The sequence below is a fragment of the Poecilia reticulata genome, linkage group LG7 (genome assembly GCF_000633615.1).
Source record: "Poecilia reticulata strain Guanapo linkage group LG7, Guppy_female_1.0+MT, whole genome shotgun sequence".
Taxonomy (NCBI): Eukaryota; Metazoa; Chordata; class Actinopteri; order Cyprinodontiformes; family Poeciliidae; genus Poecilia; species Poecilia reticulata.
The window spans coordinates 29,042,607-29,053,159 of NC_024337.1; positions in this window are offsets into that span (position 1 = coordinate 29,042,607).

A 10,553-nucleotide genomic window follows, 5' to 3' on the forward strand; every position below is an offset into this window, starting at 1 on the left:
ATATATATAAAGTGGTGTAGAAACAGTTTTTAAGTCAGAAAACATTGTGACAGAGTTACTCAGCTAAACTTTGGGTTCATTTTGCCTGATGATATAATCTAGGAAGTCCAGCTCAAATGAGCAGCAGATACTAAAATATAATGAATCTTCATAAATGAAAGATCATGTGTTTTGCTACATCCTTGTAATGTCCTCACATGTTCAGCTAGTTGAATGACAGTTCCAGCCAGCACCATTCATCCCCAACATGCAGTCCCTATCAAACTATTTAAAACTGTTCATGCTATCTGTTGTGCCTATTATGTACTTTGTGCATGGTGACCATCGCTTACTGCAGTGGTGTCCAAAAGTTTCATCACTCACAGAACAATACAGAAATGTACTGACTTCAGAAAGCATCATTTGTGTTTTTGAATAAAAAGTAAGTACTTCAGCACTTAAGAAAACTTTTGACCAACTAACTTTTATTTGTAGTTGAGTAAGATTTTACTATGAGTATCAATACACTTAAGTATGAGTTGAGTACTTTGTCCACCACTTCTAGCTCATAACAGTACTAATAATTCCACCACCTTTGCCTTCTTGTGCTCACTCTAATTGTGCAGTTGATGACAAAGCTTATCTTTTATACATCATCACTGCTGGGTAGCATGCTTACTAAAATACAACCCAATTGCTTCTCTGAGCTTGGCTTGGTGTTTAACATGTTTATAAATGATAGGTATATATGTAATATGTGATAGTATTTTGAAATTCATAAATATACTTCTATATTGGTTTCAAAACTACACTGATGTAATGATGGTGGCAAGTATGCCTTTAAATTTATTCAATTACCTATTCTATCCCAGTGGATACTTTTATACTCTGTATTGTTGCTGTGCTGGTGTAGCAGACATTTTAGGCAGACAATCTGAGTTGAATAACGTCATGATCCTGATGGACTGTAAAAAAAATTACCTTTTACATTTTGGTTTTTGCTCTTTAAGAAATTATATACATGCCCGTCCATGCTTTATATTCGCCAGGCTCGGGGAAAATTGCCCCTCTATCAAAATTGACTCAATTGGCTTGCTGTTGTCATCATGAGATGAATGCATGTTTGTGTGTGTGTGTGCGCACACTGAAGGCTGGCTCTCCCCGTGTGGGCATCAAGGGACAAAGTAGTCTTTATGCAGTGTGCCGAGCTCCAAGGCAGAAACGTTGTTGAGCAGTAAAACATTCTGTAACCAAAACCACATGTTTCAGAGTGTACAACAGACAAACACAGGCAGCCTCTGCAGCTCCACATCAGGAATTGGTACTCTATCATCAAGGGCTCCATTTTAACTCCAGCGCAACACCCGTTCAGCATTGTGCATTTTATAGGAATCAGGAAAATAAAATCAAAAACACATTGCCGCCGCTGCATCCGATGGTTGTGTACGTGTGGGGGTTAGAGAACGAAAAGAATTATAATTATAATTTTTTAAATTGAATACTTTGTCATGTAATTTACCAAATTTTATAGTGGGTTAATTGCTTTTTTAAAATCAGATGAAAAAAAAAATATATAAAGAATAGCTCCATGTTTTAAACAAAAGCTGATCAGCTAACTCAGTGCTAATATTAACATGTACAGCTGACTATCAGCAAGTCAACAACTCGTCCCTCACAGACACCAAATTGGAATTTATCAAACGTCTACCAGTTATTTATGTATTATCATTAGTGCAGCATAACATTAGGAAAATGTGATATGCAGTAACACTGGTGAATTGTACTAAGTCTGTTGTAAATGTTTATTTTAGCAATTGAGTGATCTATCAATTATCCTTTTATTATGCTTTGTCATACACAAAAAGATATATGACAGGTTATACTGCTACAGTACCCTACCCATTTGTTGCAACCGGAATGGTATGAAATTAGTTTTTCTGGTTCAGCTGTAAATGCTAAGCATCAGATACAGCACAGCAACCCGCTGTGTTCTATCCACTCCACTTGTATAAATACACCCACCATGCATTAGCAGCATCTACAGGAGGAGAAAGGCTGTCGTACTCCATGCATCGTGCCAATCATTTTATGGATGCCTGTTGGTCCCCTGAAAAACAATAAATTGATTGATGATATTATCATCAATTAATAAAATTCAACAAACTTGAAAATTGGATGATATGCTGCTAGCCCTTAGCATTCGTCAACAACTCATAGGCCATAGGCGGAAGTGAGAATGTTGCGCAACATAAATAATCACCCGGCGGAAACACAGTGCACTAAACAGTAAAATATAATTTATCAAAGCTTCGAGGCAGATAATTTGCCTCAAGGAATTTTAATAATCGAGTTACTCAAATCACTAAAGTAGTTATTACAGTCTTAAATGTTACAATAACATAACTCGTGACGAATAAACAAAGGTGCAAACATTACATAATGTTGTTCTGCTGTGGTTCTATTGCAAACACTGACCACAGAGAATAAGCGGTTATTACAGACTTTGCCAACAACAAACGAAAGCTCCAATCACTCTGCAGTAGCTATCCTCAGCGAGAAGCGAGAGCTGCTGTGAGCCCTTACCCACCTGCAGTCAGAGAAGTGAAGAGACACAGTGCAGTCCGTGTCCACATGGCAAATAAATCATGCAAAGCTAAAAATGCTATGATCAATACTCCAGCTTCCAGCTTCTGACTCGCCATGGTGACACGTCATGGTGACACGTGTCTGAGTGAGATGGTTTTATATCCAAATAATGAGTCTCCAGAGGGGGCTGTGACGTAGACATCAAACAAGCTGTACTGTTGTAAACGATAGGAAGATTTGATTGCAATCGCCACCGTTCACCCAAAGAGGACACCACTGAAATAGTTTTAGTTTTAGACACAAATGTCACAATTTGGACAAAATCATAAAGACAGCAGCACCCTTAAGGCTCAACTCACAGTAAAAAAATTTACCTGGGGTTTAGTTACTCTTTAAATAATCAGCTAATTGCAGTAAAAGCAGTTGTTCCTGATAAGCTTATTGGGTAAAGTGATAATGATAAACTGTTCATATAATGTAGATCAAGTAATGGAAAGGATAATGAATGGACAGAATACCGGCTTGTTATTACTTATGAATAAGCAAAGTACATTTAGCCGTCAATATTTCAGGTAATATTTAATATTTAAAGTATAGGGACAAGTTTTATATTTTATGGTTATTATATAATAAATTTTTATTTTATATTGTGTGCTTTCTGTGATTCATTTTGATACATCTTTCATTAATATGTCATTAGCACAAAATGATTTGAATATTCTAGCATGTTTGTGCAATCACTTACACAATTACTGATTTTTTATTTATTTATCTTAATCTCAAAACATTTATGAGAAAAAGGCACTATAAAAGAGTGACATAGTTCCAAAGCCTTTAATAATGTTATGCAGTTTCTGAATGCTTCTCCACATGCGCCGTTGCTTATTGTGGTAAATGCGGACATCTCCAAAAACATAGCCCAAAACATTATTCTTTATAGCCGTTTCGCGCATTGAAGCCAGTACGTTGTTCTAACTTTAATACTGGCGGTTGTTACCACAGCTACAGTGTTTATTTAACAACGACTCTCCATATTTTTTGGAAACTTGTAATTTATGGCGTTTTCCTTTTTATAAACCTTCAGGCTGGAGTAGCTGTTCATTCCTGTTGCTCTGTCTTATGTTTCAATTTTTCTGACATCCTAAAGTTTTACAAGACTTTTTTGCAGACCTCTTACTGAATCTAAACTGTACCAACATATGCTGGCTGAATATTTCTCTTAACCCCACAACCTTCCTTAACTGGAACATGCAGCTTGCTCTGTCTTTAAGAGTTTGCTTTGGCTTTTAAACTGCTGCGGGCTGGCCAGGGAGGTCACTTCTAATTTAAGGACAGTGTGCCACATTAGCCATGCAAGTTAAGGCTGAACTCTTGACCCATATCCAGTGCCCCAGTTTTTCTCTGCTTCTTCTAATTTTCACTTAAACTTCACTGAATATGCTCCATTTTACTGAAAACAAAACAGCTACAACACTTACAAACCATAGTCTTCTGGATTTTGTGAAACTGTTGGGTTGATATAGAACTTGATTTTTGTGTGGGAGTCTGTTTATTTTTAGTCCAGTTTACTGTGCATTTGCTTTGTTACAGCCAGGGCTATTTCTAAACTTAAACTTGCAAGTTCAACAAATATTGTCACAAAAAAGGTCAACTTGGTTCAGTTGTATGACCAGGTTAAAAGTCAATTAAATACATTTGATCCCAGTCATTTAAAACTGCAGTCAGGTTCAAATTATTAATCCAATTTGTCTGTGGCATGTGACAATGTATGAGTTGCTTGTGGATTTATATATTGCCATACTATTTTAATCTTTGCTATATTCGACAGTTATTTATTTTATGTCTTCTATGTAATGTTTTTATTGTACAACATTTTGCTTGTTTACTGATTTCCAATTGTGTTTCACAGAAATATATGGTATTACTAAAGAAAAAATAAGTATTGTATCAATGACCTTACCTTCAACACTGAGACAGAAGCTGCCCGTAAAGGGGGTTACAGTATTTATGGGTTTTTCAGGAAAACGTTTACATGCTACTGAGGTAAACTAGATTTTAGGAAGTCTGTACCCAGCTAAAAGTAACATAGTGATAGCAAGTATTCTGCACATTGAGCCAATAGGCCTCTCAGGCATCAATTGTAATCTCAGACCTCACCCAGTGTTTGCAAACAAAATAGCAATACTTTGAAAGGAACTAATCACCAAAAACTTTAGACCATTTCAAAGTGTGCGTTTCCCCAGACGTCTTTATGCGTAATCTGTCTCATGACTAAAACTTAACAAATCTGCCATCAGCTCCTCATTCTGTAACATTTTGCTTTGGCTTTGGTCTCATCTGGCCCTTCGCTAAAGACAACGGTAATGCTAACGTCGCTACCAAGCTTGCCATCTGTGGTTGTTATTGACAAAATTTTTATGGCACTGTGTCAAAAAACTTTTCATGTCTTAATAACAAATAAGTTTGTGGTTTTCCGTTTTAATCCGAAGAACAAACCAGATGACTTGTAATTTATGAATTTAAATAAACAACGAAGGTGGATTGTGACAGATTTCATCCTCTTTAACTATAAAACTTGTCTATGTGCACTAAAAGCTGCAAGTGCACCTTCATTTATCTGGTGTATTTGGTTTTATTCAGTTTGATCTTTCAAAGTTATATTAAGAATAATTTGGGACTGAGAAATAATTATTATCCTCATTCAATTAATAAAACTCAGTTTTTCCAAGTCTTAATACACTTTTTTGATTAGTTAAATTCATTTGAGCACCTCTGGACAAATTGTTAAAAATGCAAATACATTTTTTAATTACTTTTTTTTTATTTGATAGATTATATATAAAATTTATATTGCTAAATTTCTATTTCTTTTAGATTAAGGGATTAGTGACCGTAAAAAGAGCTCAATTGATCTGACAAAACATTAAAGATTTTAAGAAATTATAATATAAAATAAAATTTTGAGAGATAAATTTGTATTTTCCCCCACTTCTCCCCAGTTTTAATGTCGTGCAAAGCTCTAAATGACCATGAACTTTTGTAGTTTGTTGGCCAGTGTAATTAATTTGCGATTGCCATTATGTCTTTACCCTCTGCAGCTTAGATCCATAAGGGCCGTTTGAAGTGCTGCGGTTGTGTGTCAAGGGCCATGTTTGTATTATTGCTGATCCTCTGAGAGCCCATTGTTTGAAGACCTCACAGGTTCCACCTAATGTAATTGGCCACGGATGTCTTGGCTCAAGACTTTCTTCATGCTTTGAGGATTGACAGAGCTGTCCTGGACTTGAAAAGTAACTTGTCCAAATACAGCCTTGTTTAATTATAGGAGGGGGATGCATGCATATCATTGTGCAAAATCCCTCAAGCTCAATAAATGCCCAGTCTAACTCATGTCAGGCTAGACATTTAATTCCACTTCCAAAAGAATCTCTATGCAAATAGGAACAGGATTTGGCTCTCCTCCTCACCTTATCCCAAAGCGCTTAAATGCCACACTCTCCTCAATTCACCTTCAGTTTGCCAGTGACATACCTCCCAGAGGCTCCCCGTCCAATGTAAACACATGGGGCTTCTTCCTTGCTAATACAGTGTGCTTTGCTTTAGCTCTTCCTCCACACCCTCTACCCCCAAGCCAATCCCTGACCACCACAGCCTCCACCTCGGTATTCCGATTTGCCAATCCCAATCTAATTTATGGGATATTTTGTAGGTAACTGTATACGGCGGCAGGGGAGATAACATCTCCAGGCCCCTGTCAAGGACAGGAACTCAGCAGTATGTGCTTAATAACATAAACTGCTGAAAAGGTCCTGGGCCAGTGCATTGGCAGAGGAGCAGGCCAGACAGATGGATGGAGAGCAGAGAGAGGGGACCCAGTGTTCTGGGGTGGGGTGAGGGTAATTGAGACCATGTGAGCCTCCCCAGTGGAAGGATTAGAGAAGAAACGGAACTCTCCATACCTCAAAATCGCTTTCAATTAGATGCGCCAAGAGTGAGGGTACGAGAGTGACGGGGAACGTAGGAGACCAGCATCGTCCAGAATAGAACAGAAAGGTGACACATGACATAGTTAAAGTTGTGCTTCTCCATGGTTCATGGAGAGGTTTGACCTGTTTGACCAGGAGACAAAAGCGTTGTAATGATTAAAAAAAAAAAAAAAAATCATTAGTTCAATCCAACCACACCTGTGATAGTATTCAGATATGTAAACCATCAGTGTGCTTTATAACTTCAATTTGAATACATGTTTGTTACATTTCACAAGAAACAAAGTGTTTTTTTGTGTTTGTTTGTTTTTTGTTAAAACATAGTTGGTAGAATGAAGGTTAGAAGAGATTCACTGATGAGAATTTTTGAGCTAACGTCTCATCCTTATTTTTTTTTCAATAGCTGATTCCTGCTGATACAGACATTTAATTCGGAATTATTATAAGACATTAAAACTTCATTCAGTATATGTTTTTCTTGCTTTCCTGCTGTGTACAGTCATTAATTCCTTACATTAGGAGCAGACATAGTAAATGGAATAAAAAATGAACTGAAGGCGCTTTTCCAGTCATATTGACTACACTTTAGAGTAAAACTACAATCACTCATTCACACTGACAAACACATGCACACCCTCACACACATACACACACCCATTTATACATTGATAGGCAGATTGGTAGGCAACTTGGGGTTAAATGTTCTGCCCAGAAGCACATTGACATGTGACTGGAGGAAGCTGTTGTGGGACTGGGCAGTTATTTTAGTGATTAGCATGGCAAGTAGCTCTTGCATTGCAAAGTTGCAAAGTTGCAATGCTTATGTCTATATCGTAGAGAATTTGGATCCAGAAATCTGCCATCTCTTCCAAATTTAATATGTTTCATAACAGATTATTAAAACTTTGCTGTACTTCATTTACCCATCTTGTTATCCACTGAATTCTTCTGTTGCACCTGATTGAGCCACACACAGGTTTCAAAATGTTGTAGAAAATATTTTCCTTATTGGATAAGTTTTTATATCTTTGATTAAATACCTTACTAGAATTGGCAATGGCTTACTTATAGTGCTGTTGACAGTCTGATGTGCTTGCACTTCCAACTTCTCACCTTTTTGATAAGGAAAAAACAAAGAAAAGTCTTATACACTTTTCAGTTAACGAGGAGAATGATATATGCTTTGTAAGTTATAGTCTGCATTTTATATATGTGATCATGAAAGCAAAAATATTTGTTTTGTAATTATTGAAAAAATGGCAGGTTTTTATAAGGTTTTTCTTCTTCCTGCTCCTTTTCACGATTAATTGCTACAAGACAATGTTTTTGTACATTGGTGATGTAATGTGCTTTGTTGAGTGACCAAATTGATTGATTGATTGATTGATTGATTGATTGATTGATTGATTGATTGATTGATTGATTGATTAAACACTTTGCAAGTATTCCCACTTCAGAGACATTGAAGAAGATTAAAAACAAAACTGAGAAAAACAACATTGTGGTTGCAAATCAGAAATGGTTTAGTGCAGCCAAGTGTAGGACACTTGTTTTGAGCTACTTTCCCCTTAACAAAGTAGAGAAGTTGGATTTATGACATTGCTGTAATGTGGTCAGCTAAAAGTCTTCTATGGGACATGTAGATTTTATCGGCTTTTAAGAACCACATTCTCGTACTTTTTCTTTTTAAATAAAAAGCTATATTTTAACGAAACAGGTGTAACTTGCATAGAAACCTTGCCCTTTCAGCTTTGACACATAAATGCACCAACCACTGGGCATGCAGCCCTCTGCGTGCACTCAGGCTTTTACCTCAGTGTGTTTCACAGCCTTAGTGTTTCCATTTAATGAACCGAAGCTGGCCCTCCAAACATCATAGCTGTAACACATTAGTACTGTTGATGGTGAATGTTACAAGTCGACACGTTATAGCCTGACATTGGGTTAGCCAGTTTCCTGACTGTTTTGCCAAAAAACATACATTATTTAGTATTTATTATGAAACTGAGGAGCTTAAATTAAAAAGGTTTGGGGAACATTCGCAAAGAGGGAAACATTGAATATATGAGCACATGTGACCACCTTAAAGCACGGTAAAAAGCTCTTCAAAAACAAATTAAATAACCTAAGCTTAAATAACCAATTAGCCTAACAGTCATGTTTTGGACTGCATCCACTTAATTTCAACATAATATTTCCATATGAAATTCTTAAAACATTTACTTTATTTTTTTGTTCATTATTATGAAGAATTAAGAGATATTTCTAGTTTGTTTTATTCATAAACTTTCCACTATCCTCTGGAATGGTTTGAATCATATAGTTAGTGTCCATTTTATCATTAATAGTTAGAGCTACACAATATAACTTTTAACGAAGTTGCTGTTCACATTTAAACAAAGTGACTTTTTTCCCTTGATTCTCATTAAAGAGTGGCAGCATGAGTGTCCAAAAGTTTAAACTGTTAAAAAAAGTCAGCAATTTAAAAAAATTTTTTAATTAATTTATTTTTTCCCTGACAGGAAAAAAGCAAAGAGCATTGCTATGGAGACTTAGAGAATGGTTGCCTTTAGTCGAATCATTACAAGAAGCTCAAGCTGCTGCTTTTCATACGCTCCACAACTCTTGTTGTGGTTGTGCATTTCTGCAGCTGGTTTAGACCAGAAACTCCTCACTCTGTCGCCTCCGGCTACACAGTTCACATAAGCACAGCAGCTAATCATTAGTAATGTGAGAAAGCCTGCCTAAGTTCACGGCTGTTTTATTTGAATATTGTTGATAACTTGTTTAATTGCATTGTTGCGAGGCTAGAGGGCTCCTGACCCACATATTTAGAGCAAGGATCTTTCTTTTCACCGTTGTTCAGCTGCATGGTCATGGCTGATTTGTGGTACTTTCAGTTTTTTTTTTTTTGATTTCTCGTTATTAGAATTAGCAGCAGATTAAGAACTCAAGCCAATTTATAAGAGAAAAATGTATGTGTTAAATGTTTTGTGTTTAATGTCCTCAGATTTTTTTTAGCTATTTTATTTTATCTAAACTCAATTTGTGTTTTCTTTTCCGAGTAAAGAACACAGACTGAGGAGCACTAAGTCTAGTGGGTTAAAGGCCAGAGTCATTGTCAGCCACTATGAGGTAATTATGTGTTTGTGTTTATAGTGTGTTGACTCCACCACTCTGTCTCTCTTCCTCTGTACTCCATCTTTCTGCCTGCCTGCACCCCCTTCCTCCTCTCCCTTTCCCCCCTCTGTTCTTTGCACAAGTCGTCTCCCTCTGGGAAGAGGTGCCTGAGATGTTGGTTGAGCCATACATCTCTGTCAAAATCTCTATGAATAAATTAACCTTTTAAAGATTAGTCCACCCTAATACCTCAGGGTTTTTTAAACAGAGGAGCAGAGACCCTGCCCACCCCCACCCATTCTGCGCCAAGCCTCACCAACTTGGTGTTAATGCTGGAACGAGAACTTTTAAAGGCACAGACTATTTTTTAATATACCTAATAGTGACTATGGTCAACTTTAATTGTCTTTAATTCTTTCATTTTTACTTTGCTTTACTAATTGCAGTGTGGTTTATTAATGAATTGAACTATTGGACTATACATTTTCTACATTTAAAATGAATCTCTGAATTCTTATCCAGAGAGATAAGAAAAAAAGATAATGTAATTTGAGATTTCTGTGTTTACTTTCAAAATCTCATCCCAAGAATTTATTTTCTTCCTTGTAAATAGTCCTCTCACCAATTTTGGAATTCAAATGATTATAATTATTAAGTGTTGGAGAAAATGGGATCCAGAGCCTCAAATATCTGACAACATAACCAGTAATATACTCAAATAAATTCTTAACAGTTTCATTTTTTTTCTTTTTCTTGAATAGAAATTGTACCGGAATAAAATATATCAAAAATGCTTAGTAGCTTAACAATAACATGTGTTGTCAGGATTTTTTTTTACCTTAGATACCAATTTCATTTATGCCATATATTTATGTACAGCAA